Source organism: Tympanuchus pallidicinctus, unplaced genomic scaffold (genome assembly GCF_026119805.1).
Source record: "Tympanuchus pallidicinctus isolate F22 unplaced genomic scaffold, pur_lepc_1.0 scaffold3, whole genome shotgun sequence".
Taxonomy (NCBI): Eukaryota; Metazoa; Chordata; class Aves; order Galliformes; family Phasianidae; genus Tympanuchus; species Tympanuchus pallidicinctus.
Genome location: NW_026294747.1, coordinates 8056872 through 8074506, shown reverse-complemented (window position 1 = coordinate 8074506; position 17635 = coordinate 8056872). Strand labels below are relative to the sequence as shown.

General features: G+C 35.5%; 1 long non-coding RNA gene across 1 annotated transcript; it reads left to right on the top strand.

Annotated features, from left to right (window-relative positions):
- Positions 1–232: 232 nt before the first annotated feature.
- LOC128086246 (uncharacterized) lies at positions 233–6476 on the top strand. Its single transcript, XR_008209303.1, has 3 exons — positions 233–517; positions 5780–5844; positions 6377–6476. It is a non-coding gene; the product is annotated as an uncharacterized LOC128086246 (long non-coding RNA).
- The last annotated feature ends 11159 nt before the right edge of the window (positions 6477–17635 follow it).

Here is a 17635-nt window from a genome sequence, read left to right as displayed (position 1 = left end):
AGTTGATGGACCAATTCACATAGTGGTTTGTACAGGTTTTTGGGGGGGAAGGGAGAGAGCTGAGAATATGGTAATTTTACAGCAACTTCTTGAGCAAACAATTTATGAGTGTGTTCCCATGTGTTTTCTCTCGCAGTGATGGGTAGCCTACTGCCACGGAATAGATTAACGTAACTGGAATGTAAATATTGACTTGGCTGTAATTCTGCATGCAAGCTTTTGGACTGCTAAAATGCTTCTTAACCTGAAAAGCTGTAGTTCTACCACTTCTTTTCTTTTTCCTTTCCTTTGTTTTCAAGAGCTTCTGTGTTAGAAAAAGGAAGAGGAGTGGGAATTATGAGGTTCCAACTTGAGATCATCTTTACATCTATGATATTGCCATTCTAGAAGGAACGGAGTGTAAAAGGTTTTTTTCAGAACTGACAGAGGAAAACAACAACAACCAACCATGCTATATTGGGTTTTAGGAGGTTTCATGCAAGAGGCTTGTTTGGATTGTTGCTGTGTATTCCTGGAGGTACTGTGGGCGCTCTGTCCTCAGATTGGCTCTCTCTAGGTGTTATTCTGGGCTACAGGAGAAGAGATAGTTTAAATTATATTGTATAATATTCCTGCTGGGTGTTTTGGGTGTCTATATGCTTAAGGGTACATGAACTAGTAGTCTGACCTCTTTTTTTCTGTCTTTGTAATAATATATAATTTGTATTGAAAATTCATTAATCCAGAACTCCAGCATAAATGACTTTAGAAGCACTACCAATGACACTGCAATGCACATGGAAATTTGAATTTTCTCATTAACTAGGAACACACTTTTTGAAAGGTGTTGTTACTGAGAGATGCAAACATCTGTGTCATAATGCTTTGATGCAGAGTTTTGCACTGAAATAGTGAACAAAATGAGATTCAATACCAGCTTCAATGATTTTAGCAGTCCGAAGTAAATGGTAAAACTAGCCCGTATAAAAGGAACATCCTCGGCCTGTCACAAACTTCTTGGAGGCATCCAGAATATGACAATAAATAGATAGCAGGTAGTAGGACCTAATAACATACAGCGGGATAATGTAGAACAATCTAACGTAGTAATGTCACTGAAAGGCAGGGGAGTGAGGGTAGATGGTAATCTCGACAATACAGGTGTCCTGGAAATTCAGACAGCAGAGTCAAGGAAGCAGAGAAAAAAAAATACCAAATTGCTTCTTGAATTGCTATTCTCCTTTAGAACCATGCTGGCTGTTAGAAAGGAGAAGATAGGATGGTATCCCTTTTTCCTTTTTCCTTTTTCCTTTTTCCTTTTTCCTTTTTCCTTTTTCCTTTTTCCTTTTTCCTTTTTCCTTTTTCCTTTTTCCTTTTTCCTTTTTCCTTTTCTTTTGAGGGAGGGGGAATGGTTGTGACCTGCAACATCTCTGAATTAATTTTTGCTCTTTCTAACTTTTAGCTTAGAAAAATGAGCATCACTACTTCAGTCATGATTTAGATTTTATCTCAAGTTATCCACTTTCAGTTGTTCATACTCTATGGTGTAATGGTTTCAAATGCATAATCAGTTATATGTAAACAGTAAATAGAGTTACCTTTGGAGCTGGAACATCTTAATTCGTAGTATCAGAATATTTGAACAAAATATTTGATAGGAATTGACCTGAACAGTATTCGTTTGTGTACAGCTTATTCCACTGTAACAATCAGATGTGAATTCCTTCTTTTTGGACGTTACTTCATATTTTATTATGTTTTTACTCTTATTTTACTTTCATCTAATGTATGCAACATGTAAAAGAAAAACAAGTGGCTTCATCTCTATATACTGGGTGTGTAGGTAACATAGCACTGTTCACCACAAACACTTCTGTGCATTAAATGTGTGACTGGGCCAGAGAAAATTTTTTCTTCTATTGATAAGCCAGTTACATGTTTCTTCTTGTTACCTAGAGAGAAATTATTTTGTCATTAAAAACATGTATTTAGGTTTTTTTGGATGTGTTTTAACTATCTGTCAGTTTGTTTATTTTTGACATATTCTCAAAATGGCTTATTTTGATGGTACTGCTTATTCTCATTTTCAATCAAAGCATCCCAATGCAGAGATTTGTCTTTCATTTCTGTCTTGTAGGAGCAATATGACCCCCATGATCCTTTTTCAAACTGCCTAGAAACAGGGCGCCATTTCTTTGTGACTGCATATGTAGGAAGACAGCATTAGGGCCTCTGGCAGAGTATGCAGTGAGCCACAATGCTATTCTAGCAACAGATTTTCTTCCACAACAGATGTTTCTCAGGACATTGCTATTATCTGGTAATAACATTTCCCTACCACTCCTTGTGTTCCGTGGTGGTTATTCCAGTGGTTGCTATGTTATACATTAAGTTTAAACAAGCATAGAAAAACAGCTTGAAAACTGTGATTGATAAAACAGTTTATTGAAAGAGAATGTCTGCTCTGATATTGTTTCGTTTCTCTCATTTGGTTTTTGTAAGAACACTCTCCACTTGTGACAAGTAAATTCCCGAATTAATTTGCTTATTTTGTCCTCGGCTACTTCATTTGAAATGGTCTTGTTTGGGCTTCAGCTCTTGTTTTGTTTGTCTCCCTTGGAGGATCTTGTGTTCAGGCAAAGATTACACTGGTGGCTTCGATCTTGGGCCTATGTGATACGATGCAAAAGAATGCTTTCTTAAAAAAAACAACAATAATAATAAAAAACTTCTGGGAATCACCTTTATTTTACACATTATCTGTTCAAATGTTAAATGGAAATGTTTGTTTTAATTATGCTTTGGCTTTTAAACTAAACTAATATGTAGTCTCTGCTTGCATTCTGCCATTAAGCAGGAAATACAAAAAGATTTGTGAGCAAGGATAAATTCTGAAATCTTCAGGGGACTGAGAAGGAGACTTGGAATCAAGTTGTGAATATCTGGGGAAGTTTCTTTAGCTGATCGTAGGTTTTGAAAGTGAAAATGGTTCTTTCCCTTCTATTTTTGAGCTACTTCTCTTCCATTGAGGAAGGAATTTCATGACAAATATTCCATTTATTTTTTAGACAAAAATGTTGGATAAAATTTAACCTAGCATCTGAACTTCTAGCTGCTTTATTTGAATGTAGATAGAATTCTTGGAAAGCACGTGACAGCTAGCAAATACTTCTCTCTAAAGTCCCAGCTGAGTAGGAATCTGACGTATTGCTTACCAATATTTACAAACTGGTACTATTTGTACCTGAATGGTCTCTGGACCTGAGATATCTATCATGATGTGTCACTGAAGTAAGATGGACTCTTGAAAATAAATACATTAATAATGAAGATTAATAAACAAAAGAAAACATCCTTCAAATTGAATCTCTGTGCATAATACTCCAAAATCTCTCTTGTAGAAATAATTTTTTTTTTCTCCTTGATTAGATTTTAAAACTAGTTTTTCTTTCACAGACTGCAGTTGGATAAATAGAAGGGTATGCTGGGGGCAGAGGCAGAGCAATGCTCACATTTTAGAACTGTTATTAGTTTGAAAGTAACCATTAATCCTGCCTCCCTCTTGTCTACTGAAGTTATTCCATGCATGTGTTATACAGAGTATTCTGTGTATTCATCCATTCATCTCTGTCTCTGGGCATGATAACAGCTACTCAAAACCTGGAATTTTAATTAGACAAGGAGGAGGGAACAAAACATTTTTGTATCAGTTATCTCAATTTTGTGAATGCAATCTCATTGAGATGCGTAACTTGCATCAGTGTCATCTCTATCAGAATTCAAAAAGGATGGTAATGTATCACCTTATTATACGTATAGAAACAGGATATCCAGGAAAAGGCACTACCCATGTGTATGGGGTTATTAATAAAATTAGGTAATCACTTCTCCATCATGCGAGCTTTGAATTAAAAATATCACCCTGCTCGTTTTCTATTATAGTGAAAGTTACTAAATGATGTAAGTTGCCCTTGAAGCTCTCTGTACGTGACACTAACTCATCTGTTGGCATTATCATCCAGCTTTTTCTTGGGGAAATGAAATGGGTGATGTAAGCAACAACTGTAACCCTCTAGAAGCAGTTCAGACAGTCTACCAACTAAGCCATAAGGCCTATGATCAGCGCCAGATGTGAAAGGGGAAATGATTTTGTACTTATGGCTTAGGTTTCAGTATACAGGTTTGTGCACTGTGTGAAGTATCATGCTTTAAAATACAAGGTAGACTTTAGACTACAATAATAAATTCTTTAAAACTAATAAATTCTTTAAAACTGTATATTTAGGATGGAGGATGGAAGGAGAAGATTGAGTGGGCATGAATTTGAAATAAGAGCAGTTCTGACAGCTCTTGAAGAAAACCAGGCATTGGACTAGGCTGCACACAGAGGCAATGCAGTCTGTACCATTGGAGTTTCTCAAAAACTAACTGGAGAAGCCCTGAAGCATGTGGTCTGTCTCAGAGCTGACCCTGCTGTGACCTGGATGCTGGCCTGGAGACCCCTTACAACTTGAATTATTTTGTAGTCCCACAAAGCGGAAATCCTGACCTGCCCGAAGCACACATAGCCAGACATAGAGCATCAGCATGCAGTTCTGCACTTAGAAATTTTTTTTTTACTTGTGTAATTCTAGCTGGAATTTATTCTTACCCTTAATGCTTTGTTGCTGCAACTATCTGGGCATACACTTAAGGGAAATCAGTCCCTGGGGAGCACTGAGTTTTAAATCAAGTGTGTGGACTTGAGATAGTTGCTGTGAGTTTTTTTCGGCCTTCAGCATGGTTAGGGATGTCATACGAAAGCTGTAAAAACACTGTACCCTTTCATCTGACAAAATCTGTGGAAAGATTGCTGCAAGTCCTTAAATACCTGGTAGCTTCCAAGTTGTGTTTTCCCAGAGAAAACTTCCCTGTAAAAGACATCTTTCATAGATCTTCAAACACACATCTAAATTTTGAACCATCAGAAACTGTAAAATTGCATTATTAAGGCTTTATTTTCTCTATCTCAGTGAATTTTTTTACTTTTGTGGAGTTCCTCAGGTGGAGGAATGGTAGGCTGAGTATTTTAGCTTTCTTCTCTGAAACTGTTCTCACTATGTCATTATTATTTCATTAGTACCAAATGTCTGTATCAGTGGAATTCAGGTAAATATATCACAGCCCATAACCTTGAATCAAAGAGTTCACAGGATATATCAAGGTTTGATAAGCTTTCAAATAGCAAGATGACTCTGAGTTTGATCTTTCAAACTGACTGTAGTTGTATTGCACATGCAGGCGTGCTTGAAGCAGGAAGGCATGAAAATGCAATGAAAAGCCAATGAGAATGAGATGATAAAATAAAAATCCTTGACAAGAGGCAACATTTTCTTAAGATTGGTCCCTGAGACATGTAGAATTAAAACATCTCAGAAATTTTGAACACTGCTTCCCCTCCTGTACTCCCCCTCCTTCCAAAACCAGTGCAGTTCTTAAGAATGTAATGTGAAGAAAACAAGTGCTTCTGTATTACAAACTAGTATCAAATTTACCACATACAGATATGCTTCAAATTGCAAGCAATCTTCTAACACAAGGTGCATTTCTTAGTTGTTACAGACAGCCGTATCATTTGATTATTTTCATAAATGGTTTTGGTGGTTTATATTTTTATTATCTCCTTTCATTTAACAACGGTCTTCTGCTTAATCTCAGCAAACACTTGAGAACCAGCACGACAGTCATTTACTGTCTCTGTGTTCGGTATCTGTAGTTCACACATTGTAATGGGATTTTTTGTTTGCATTTGTTAATGTAGAAACCTCATGTGCACAGCTGTGACCTTTGTCAGATTTTGAGTTTCACAGGAAGTTACAGCAAATGGTAAGTAGGCTCTGCACTGTTCTGGAAAAAAAAAAAAGGATAAAAGCAGTGGGAAAGTCAGACAGTGGGCTCATTCATAAAAGTTTCACGTTTCTTTATATTGTCAATTTTTACTTACTTTCATTTTTAGAATGTTCTGCCTTCCTAGAAAAACTAATTCAAAGTGTGAGTGGGCTGTCAGTTCACCTTAATTCTGAAATCTGTCTTTCCTCTCACTCCATAACGATTCTGAAAACTTAGTTATTCCTTTTGAGCTTATTCTGATCTTAGTGGTAGTGCTGATGAAATCTGAAAGAAAATGCTTCAGACAGATAGAACTTTTTGTAGGTCTTGTCACATTAACACCACTGAGGCAGAGATGTATTAATTATATTAAAAAAGAAAATTACGAAAAGTGAGATCAAACCCTATGCTGCTCATGCAAGTTCTGTCTCATGCTCCTCTACCCAAACTAAAGAATGAATAATTTGCTGCCCTGCTTTTTTTGTTTGCTTGTTTGTCTGTATTTGTTTTGTTCTTCTTTCTTTTAAAGGAGTTGCTATGCCATCTCAGGAAAAACATCTTGGTCTGCTACTACCTGCTGTTTTGGTAGTACCTACTGTTGTGCTGTTTTGCACACATACCCTTGGGACCTTTAAGTATTTATTGTTCACTACTATTGTTCCCCTTTGTATGTGAACTATTTCCATTCATGCACTTGCTGTAGACAATCGTATTTTCCTTTCAACATGTGTTGTGGTGAAAAGTAAGCATTAAAGGCTTCCAAAATCAAGTAATTATATTCTGTTCCTATCTCCTATAGTTTTCAAGGGAACTCAAAAAGGCTAGATGGTAAAAAAAAAAAAAAAAAAATCTACTAAAAAGGTTGCATATCTCATTTTTGAAGACTGAGTGTGCCTAAATGCTTTCTGTTTTTATGTATTCAATGGATTTATATATATGAAAGCTAGTATATATATCTACAGCTGATGTACAGATGTAAGTTAAATAAGAGCAATAAGTTGACTTCTTTCTTTCTTCCTTTTTTTCTGTGAATGCTTGACCACCTAAGTCCATTTTTGAGAATATCAAATGAAGAAACTCAGACTACTCCAAACTACTGGGGAAGTTTAGAATAACATTCAGTTGTTGCTGTTGAAGGTTCTATTCTAAGAATATTCAGTTGGGGTACAGGTTAATCTATGTTAAATGAGGACACTAGGTTTTTTTTTCAGATTGTAGTATGATGTAGGAAAAAAATATGGAAATATGGCTTGAGCCATAAATTTTGTTAGTTAATTTTTCTGTAATTAAACTTGATTTAAATCATTTTTATTGTTGTATGGAGGCTCCAAGTAAAACTACTTCAAGCTATCAGAAATATTTTTTGTTGCTGTTGTGAGAAATAATAATAGAAAACTTTGTTCTTTGTTTAGAACAAATGTAATGTGGCTTGGGATTTTGAACTTCAGATGTGATGATCTGGAACACTTTCAGAAACCCTAATTAATTTTAGCATTGAACTTTATTTAAAATTTTAGAAGGAAGTATATCATTCACTTACCTGCTATTCATAACTATTACAGTGAAAACAAGGAAAATGCCCAAAATGAAAAACTCACCATGCTGAAGGGGAAGAGGAACAGGAAATCAAAACAAAAAGCCAGAAAGATGGCAAGAAAAGCTGTAAAAGTACCAAATAATGTCAACCTTGTTTATTCAAGATTAATAAAATACTAGGATATTAAATTCCCTCTTGTTTTAAAAAAGAAAAAAAAAACACTCGAGGAGCATGATGATTGTTGTTTTCAGTCCAAGACTTTCTGTGGAGAAAATGCATGTATTTGGTTGTAGTCATTTCAACTCTGCAAGAGCCAGTAAGATGCTTATTCCTAAAACACATTGTAAGCGAGTTAAGTTGTATGTTTTACTGAGTTTGTTTGTAATTAGTTTGAAGGTAATATGAGCTTCTATGCACACATCAGGAATATCACCAGCAGTTACGGCACTAATAAGGCTTTACTGGCTTGGGATCTTTACTACAGTTCAAAGCTCCATAACTCGTTATAAAGGTCTGTTGAGGCAGATAGGAAACTGTGCATCATGGATGTGCTACTTTAGAATAAGAATTCCTTTTTGTTTTAGAATTATTGCTTTTTTTCTGAGATTTTCGTATCCTGCTATCTCTAACACCACCTCAAATATTCAGGAAAGAAACAAAGAAATAGAGAACAGAAAGAATTCTGATGGTGGCCAATGCTGCCTGTGTGCTTCACACCACAGTTACAGCAACTGGTCAGATGGCACACACAAGATAAAGAAATATGATATACTGTTTTCTTCCTCTGAGGAGAAATGAGATAATTTCAGATTGTAGTTTTCCTACTTGCTCTTTGGGCAAAAATGTAATGATTTTATTTGGGGCCAGACTATATACATGCTGTTTAGCTTGTATATTACTGTTAGTATTTCATGTGAAGGTCTTTTTTTGTAAACAGATAGTGAAGTTTACAGTATTTTTCAGCTCTTGGCACAGTGAAGTGCCTTCAAATTCCCTTGAGGTAGGCAGTTACCAAACAAATAGAGCAGCAGCATGTAGATTCTCCTGGTGACACACAAGAATCTTCCAGAACAGTAATACATTAAAAAAAATTCTCGCTTCTGTTTTCTGCAAGTGTTTGCATAGTTGAGGTAAGTATTCTAAAGGCTGTCTGCTGGTATTTTGTGCAAGTTACATTGTGGAATGAGAGTTCTTATAAATTCTCCATACTGTAACTAATCTTCTTAAGCCTCTTGATCCCATTTGTATTTCCAAACTGTAGTGAACAAAACCATTTTCCTGTTCACAAAAGTAAAAATGAGAATTTATGCTATGTACAGTGCAATATGACATGCAGAAGCTATGCAGCCAGTAAACTGGAAACTTTAACAGTATCAACAGCTACATGATAAGACCACTGTGGAACAGCTTGATGTGGATGGAAGGATTGAACTGTATCTATATAATGCTCCAGATAGCTGTAACTATGGCTATAGCAGATTTAGCAGATTATGGAGTCTCCTCCTCTAGAGACATTCAAAATCAATCTGCGCCACCTGTAGTTGGATACCTGCTTGAGCATGGCATTGAACTAGATGATCTCCGGAGGTCCCTTCCAACCCCCAAAACTCTGTCATTCTGTGAAACTACACTTATTCAGTTGCATCGTCAGAAATTGTTTCTTTCACTTTCCAATAAAGCTTTAAGAGACCCTGACATTTTTTGTCCTTTAGAGCAGCAGATATGTCAGGTTTTATTATCTTCAGATTTTTTTTCTTATCTAAGATTCTTCTCTTAAATTTTTTTCTTTTTCTTTTCTCAAAGTTCTGATTACTTTGAGCAGATATAAAATGTCGATTTGGCTTTGAGAGTCCTAATGAATTCTCCCTCACCACCATCTCCCTTTACTCTGCTTGTCTGTCTTTGAGATACTCCAATCCCTGAAGCGGAGGGATTAAAAAAGAGCAAGATAGACTTCCACAGAGAGAAAGAAAACAAAATACTTTCTCTTGATCCATTGGAGATTAAGGAAAGATCATGCAGTAGATCTTCTCATAATCTGTTTCACATCTATTTGGTTGAAATAATTGTTCTCTTAAATGAGTTGATATCACCACTACATTAATCTATATAATAGAATATACAAATGATTATATTTTCTTTTGAAATCTAATGTAACATTCAGTAATGCGCTATTCTCCATTTTGATACACTAACTTTTCCTCCACTGCCAGGGATCAGCAAAGATTTCTTTTAGGCGAATTTGAGGTTGATGGAATGTTATGGAAAAATACTTCACCTGGAATCAGGTCTCAACAGCCATTTGCAATCATGGCTGTATAAGAAAGGTGTTCATTTTCTTCTTCACTGAAGTTCCTTGTAAGAGGATAGTGGCTATAATTCTGTCTGTGACTTTGGGGTGAAACTTTAGAAATAAGACAGGGTAGGTGTGGGGTGCTATAAGACTGGTTTCAGAATATGACAGGGTCCAAAGCCTATACAAGATTTGAGAAAATTTATGTCTACTTATTTTCAAAATCTGTTAGCAGGTGACAGGGTGAGAGTAGTGGGATGAAGCTGAGGAGAAGTTATATTAAAAGTTGGAAACTAACCTCTGTTCTGTTTAGGAGTAGTTTCCCAAGGGAAGTGTGGGATGCTTTAATATCTTTGAAGTTATGTTTAAAATAAAACAGGGCTGGAAAACAGTACTGTAAATGAGTAATGCAGCGTGCTGTAGGCAAGGGAAGGAAAATGGGCCTGTTTGGTGCTTTCCACTCCTGATTTCTCAGACTTAAAAAAAAAAAAAAAAAAAAAAAAAAAGAGTAATTTTATTCCCAGAACTTTAACTTAAAACATGTTCTACATCTATTCAAAGAATATATTTCAAAATTCTCCTCACCTGTAATTAGTCTTCTCACTCATTCACTGAAAGCCAAACGTCATTAAACTACCTTACTACGTCACTCGCTACATTATCTTGCTAATGAAATTTCATCTGTGACAAACCTGAACACTAGTTTTCAGAAGATACAGAGAAAAATTTCATAAGGTATTCCTCTGATTTATGCTCCCAGTTGAGCTAACAAATGTTAGCTACTGCTGATACTGAACTACTTCTGGCTCACTCGGATAAATGGTTTGGTCTGTTAAGGCAAATTCCCTCTGCCTGTTTCAGAGATCTGGGACTATGCTATACTTTTTCTGCGGCTGCATTTTCCAGTTTAAAATAGCAGGAATATAGCCTCTCAAATGATGTAAGCTTAGCTTTCTGTGTTATATAGGTCAGCCTTCATTAGGAATCTTGTCTGTGCTGTGAAGACCTTAAAGACACCACACAGTTTTACAGCACTTCACCAGACTTTTCTTCTCATGCCTTCGCTACTGGCTTCGTGCTTATGTGTTGTCCTTTACCTCAAGCATGGATGTATTTAGAAGAGTATTTAATTCTTGAAGATCTTTCACAGATATTCATGCAAATGTAAGATGCTACTTGCAGTTCATATTCATTTTAGACTTTCTATTTATATGAGGCAATCAGAATGACTGGAGGCAGAGGCTTTAATCAGTACTCACGTCAGCAATAAAAAAGCACTGCATCAAAAGTATTAAAAATAAATAGTGAAGGTTGGCTGGTTGAATTCAACATCAGCAAAATTTACTTCTGTAATAAAAATGAAATTACTAGATAACACTTTGCTAAAATGTGCATGCAAATTTATGGTATATTAAAAGCAAGCATAATCTGTGACCTGATTGAGCTGGGCTTTCTGTTAGGCTCCTAGCTCTTCTAGCTTTTAATTCAGCCCGTCTCATACCTTCTATCTAGATTTTTTAAAATGTTTATTTTGTTTGCTATTTGTTTTGCTGAGTGTGAATGAGCATAGAGTAACAAATGCATTCAAGGTTGATAGAAACACAATGTGTTTCTGTGGTCGGAACAAGCCCAGTTACTTTGGGAAAAAAAAAAAAAAAAAGCAATTGTGTATGTTCCACCTTAGATTTGATGAAAACAATCCACCTTTTCTCCTGATACGATCTGTTCTCTCCTCTTCTTACACCTCATGTAGTGAGTCAACCTGCCCTCCCCTGCATGTCACAGCTTGCTCTTTGCAGAACTGCAGGAAAGTAGAGAACAGCTGTGGCAGACTGCCAAGTGTGTATCTTGCTGTAGTGAATTACCTTGTCATACTTGTGGTAGCCTATGTTATGAGACAAAGCTAGTTGTCTGAGGGCAGGGTTTTGGTTTCTTTGTGGAATAGTATCTTCTGTCAGCACAGATGACTGCTTCTGAGGATAAACAATCTTATGGTGTGAAGTGGGTGTCTGTCATGGACATTAGAATATTACTTTAAGAGAAATAGTGATTAATGTTAGTTTGGAGGACTGAGATACAGAAGTGTATTGGCTGTTCTGACATGAAATACGAATATCTGTCTTATGTGTGAATGGTACCTGCTTGTGTATTACAGAAGATCAATAGGAAGGATGTAAGTGTAGTTAATGCATGAAATACCTCATTTCATAACTCACTGCAGATATTATAGCTTTCGCATATAAACTGAGTATATAAACTGTAAGGAATTTTTTACCTCAATAAGCATATTCTAAACTTCTAATTTGAATTAATTTGAAGTTGAGAGATGTCTGTAACTTCTGATAACACCGGTAGGAGCTAAAGATGCCAAGTAGCATTTGAGTCCCTATTTTCTTAATTATTAAAGCTATGTTTGCAAGAGGGGAAGTGGATATACTTTCTGTAGCCAATACGAAGCCTTGAAACCAGTTTTATTAGTGTTAGTGTACTAAATGGTATAATGCTATATAGCATTCTGGAAATCATAGTCATTGTATGTAGTTTTGTATTTTTGCTTTGGGCCACAAAGGCTGAAACATATTATTTTTTAAATAAAAAATCTCAGCATCTCTTATATTATGAAAGCTTTCCCTGGCATATCTGAAAATATGATTAAATGTCTTCTAAGGAGGAATTTAATCTTCTGGGTTATTGCTATGGTAAATTCTTTATGTGCTTTGAGTCCAGAGGCTCCAGTTACTGTTCCTGTATTGTGAGCTTTTTCAGGATTTATTTTTTTTCCTTTAGTCTTCTGTTCTTAATACGAGTGCCATACTATTAGACGTTATTCCAACAATAGAGGAGTCAGAAAAAACCCTCTGATCTTAATACTATTTGTATTAGATACACTTGTGGGACATCTTTGACACTTTTCCGTGCAGGCTCAGGCATTATAATTCATCTTTCTGAACTCTGTCCTGTTTCTTTGTGAACCCATGCTGAGATACAGAATAGACGAAAGATGCATTCATTTCTTTCATTAAACAAACTAAAAGAAATTAAAATTAAAGTGCATTGAAGTTAAAAATGAAAAAATGAAAGAAGATTCATTAAAGTTTCATTAAAGAATTCTCTTTATGTACTTATACATACAGAAAGGAATGAGTAACGTGTTAATTTTGCAAACTCATACCTTAATGTAGAATTCTCTCTTAAATTATGTTTGATGACATCTTATTGTAAAACAGTGGCCTTCCCAGAAACGAATCTCTTATTTGCTTACTTTACGGATATTGGAATGGGTTCTATATCCAACTTTATTTCTGAAAGCACTTATTAACTAGTTCTGAATTAAGTTGTTCATTTTTGCATCACTGTGGCATAGAACAAGAACCTTGTAAGTTGATAAGAACAATGGTGTCACAGTAGTTCTTTCTAGCTTGACAAATGTACTCGGTTGCTTTGTTCCTCAAAAGAGCACAGGGTTAACGATTTAGTAACGAGCTCAGAAACCCTCTTACCAACTTGCTAAGTTTAGTTCTTACCAATATTAGTTATCTATTGTATGTTTTCAAATGGAAAGCTGTTATAAATTATGGGCCTTGAACAGAATGATGAACATCATGGGGGTCTGGGGTGAGCATGAATCCATTCCCTGTACCGTTCTCTTGAGGGTAGTAGTGAAAAAAGAGAAGCTTCAGGACTGTCAGAAAATACTGTTAAGGGCAATATAAAATAGCATCTGGGTTGGGCAGTGCTCACAGGGACTAAGTAAGAAGCAAAGCTGTTATTTTCTTTCTTTTTTGAAAAGCATTGTATATTTCAAATTAACATGATTTACTTTGCACTGAATGCTTGATGAGGGTGAAATGAGACAGGATATTACCTTCTAGCTTTGGAAGGTGCTATGTCTATCAGAAGAAATGCTAATTGCAAGTCATCATCTTAGAAAAAGAAATGATTTGCAGTAAGGTTTTGTGAAATGGAGAAATGGGTACTATAACTGATCCTGGGTTGAAGAATTTATTATGGTACTTGAGGTCCATTTGAGCTCTGGGAGCTCAACAAGTGCTTTGGGCCAATCTGGACTGTCTTTCTTGAAATCCACTGCCAATGCAAGGCCTTGACAGACTAAGCAGTAACCTGTTTGTGAGGGGGGTATGTCAGGAATATTCAGAAAACCTGGTTTTATTAAACTGGTGTGTTAGCAAGTCTTTCTCTTTGTAAGTCATATCATTTGCTGTAGATATTTTGAAAATTTCTTAAATGTTATTTGAAGGTAAAAAATATCCTCAACTTTTGCTTTAGGGCAACTACAAATAGTACTCTTTTACCTACTGTACTTCCTATTTATTGTGTACCATTTAACTTGTTCTGCAACCAGTTGAAGTTCTGGGGAGAACTCCTGAAGAAATTAGCTGCTCACTGTGAACAATTCTGACAAAATTAGGGCCTTGAATAACTAATCTATATCTGATGTAACTATGTAAGCTAATTCTCATGTGTATGCAGGAAATTGAAATTTTTCAAATGATTTGTGCTGTTTTGTGGGAAGCATTTTTAATTTATTTTTTGCTTTGTTTAGTTTCTCATTTTAGCTAGGTAATCTGCTTCAGCTTTCGTTTACATTCATTACCATCCTGATTATCCAAGCAGAGCACAGGTTTCAGGGACTCAGTGTGATTGCACAGATTAGTTTCTGTTCTAATTATTGGCTTTGGTTCTGTAAGCAGGTCCATATTGAAAGAAAGCTACTTTTGGTCATGGCAATCAGTGGATAGCAGCTGAGAAAAGATCTGGCTGTGTGATGACTGCTGCTATTGTAAAACAAAAAGTAGTAAATGCAAACAATAATTGGGTGAAGAAAATACGAAATGGGTGAGCCTAGTAAGTGATGATATGTAAACCAGGTAGTCTGGTGATGGATTTAAAGCTATAGAACAAAAGCACAATGTTAGGAAGCTCACAAAGTTACAGGAATTTGACTGATCAGAAGTATTATTTTTGATAAAGAAGTATCAATGTATTGATAGACATTAGAATGTCTTTCTATAAATTATTGTGTTAACTACTTCATGTTTGAATCTAGACCATTCCTGACAGAAAGTACCTTTATGTGGGATTTAATTATAAGCCAATACAAGGTGAAGTTGGCACTTGACAAGCTGACTTGGTTACAAAATGGATTTAGTTATTGGGACAGGGAGGGGACTGCATGACACCGTTTTGGATCAATCTGAGGAGGATCGTGAAAGAAAAAAGTGGTGATATCATACCTTCTCCAACCTACACTTAAAGGATTGCTTTATCTTAAGGAGAAATTCATTCCTACAAGTAAAAAGCTTTTTTACTGTCCTATATTTGCAGTATTGTAATTGAACTGTCAGTTAAAACTATGTGAAAAAGCTAACAAACATACAGCACAAGAATTGTAAAATTGTCCAAAGAACTCTCTCAACAATGTTCTGGGATGTATTTTTCTTATTTTCTTGTCACTGGCGATAATTGGAGAATGAACTAATGTTGAAAATAATGAATTTACATGACATGTTTCTTTCAGTTTTCAGTATACCTTTACTTTTTATGAGATCTTTTGGTAAATACATTTGAAATGTGAAGGGGAAAAAAAAGCTGGAAGCTGAAATGCTAAAAATGCATTCTAACATTTTCATAAGCAGTCCTGCACAGTGTAGGAGATAAGAACTCTAGAGGAGTTTTCTGCTCTTCTGAATCCAAATAGCAGCCCTGCTCTGCTTGGATCAATGCAGTCTGACTCAGACGCCTCCATAAAGAACCCACTGTTGCTTCTTGAAGAGGAATAAACAGCAGATTGGGACTTCTTTCCGAAAGGGGAGACATACAGGCAGTACTGTGAAGGATGCAATGGGTTATAAAGTTGTGAAGAGGCCTCTCTATCAGGACAGCTCTGGCTTTTTTGTAGGGGAGAGCAGGAGGCAGGGTAATTTTGTTTTGGTTTGCATGCGTCCGATAAAAGGGAAATGAAAATTGTGATTTATTCCTGCAGTTCTGGCAGTACAGAGGTCAAACTATGTGATTTATATCTGAATTTCATAATGCTGTTTTCAAAGTTCGGGGAAATCATGATTCTGTCATTTCAATTTAACTTGAATAGAAATATTTTTATTTTTTTTTCCAAGTAACAATGTAGCCTACATACCTGATCTAAAATGAGAAGAATAATTATTCAATGGAGTAATAGTTTGCTTTCAAAATGTTGAACATTGTAGATTTGATTATATCAAAGAATAATTACTAATGCTGTTAAAATAATCAAAAACACTTCAATGTTTTTTACATATACATTTTTGATTAAAATGTACAGTACATTTCACAGCCACGTACTACAATGAATTTGAGATGGCCTCAAGCTCAAGACCAAGCATTCTTAGTTTCCTCGTAAAATCAAAGTCAGGTAAATAGCCTTGACAAAGTAATGAGAAATTTCTCTTTTGCAATATGGGGTGATACCATGTGCTGAAGTTTAATAAATACATTGATTAAAACCAGCCTGGACATTTCAGTTAAGTTCCTTCTGGGTAATTCATTAATGCATTTTTTCATACTCACAGCTATAGTTAGTGAAATTTTAAATGCAACGCAAGTTGTTCAGAAGAAAAAATGTACTGACAAAATCCGCTTGCAAGAGATAAATTCATCTTTTTTTTTTTTTTTTTTTTTTCCCAAAGGGATTTTTTCCCAATATAGGTCATATGCTGTTTGCTAATCTGGAAAAATGCATAAATGGACACAGAGGAGACAAAACTATGTATATCAAATAATTTGTGGGTATTTGGCAATTTTTTTATGTTTGGAATTTCTAGCTTTAGTTTTTACTGTGGTTTTCTTTCTTTCTTCTTCTACTTTTTTTTTTTTTTTTTTTTTTTTTTAATTCTGCAACAAGTCCTGCTATTATTTTTTTTCCAAATGAGTAATTTTTAGTTTTTTTATCAACAGTCTTGATAATGAAGAGTGAAGTACGACATATTTATGTATGAGACGGTTAAAGAGCTATAGGAAGGGGTAAAGAGCTATAGGAAACTGTGTAATTCCATTTCCAAGTGAAGTGCTCATCCATCAGTTAAAGGGCCCTACATGATGATTTTGCAGCTGATAGGACTATATGCCAGACACCATAGGAACAAAAGAATAGACTACATTGTGTCAAGGCACCTATTAATTTCTGGACTAGTCATTTTGTCCAGGAATCAGATTAGTGGTTGCTGATTTCTGTGGAGAATGCTGGAAAGCTATAAATGTGCATACAAATGACACAAGTGTGCATTCAATTTTTGCTGTGTTATGCTACAGCGTGATGCCAGCTGAGGCTATTTTGGATTTGGTTCACAAAGTAGGTAGGGAATAGCAGTAACTTAGTCTGACTCTTTTCCAGCACAGATGTTGTGTCAACCTGTTAATTTGCTTGAATCTAGATTTGATTTGAATTTGGTGAGCTAAGGTGTCTAGATATTTGGGAGACTCCCATGAGACACCTATTTGTATTTTAGGTATCAGAATACTTAAAAGAAAAAATATATAAATCTAGACCTTTGTATAGTAATACAATTCATCACACTTTGTCATTTGTGTTTTTTTTTTGTGTGTGTGTCAAGATGCAGCAAGGATGAATAAATTTCCTTAATATATAGATTGTGAGGCACTTGGATAATACAGTAATAAACCTGTTTGTTTGCTTGCTTTAAAAAAAAAAAAAAAAAAAAAGAGAAAGGAAAAAGAAAGCAAGAAAGCAACAACAGCACCCAACAAAACAAAAACAAATTTTAGGCTTGAGTATCACTGTCACACTCAGCAAATGCAACACAACAAAGCCTACAGTAGATCACTGAATAACTTAAGTTTGAGGGAACCTCTGAAGATCTCTAGTCCAACCTTCTACTAAAAGCTGGTCAGACTAGTTTCCCAAGTTTTCAGCCCATCAGGTTTAAGAACCTCCAGGGATG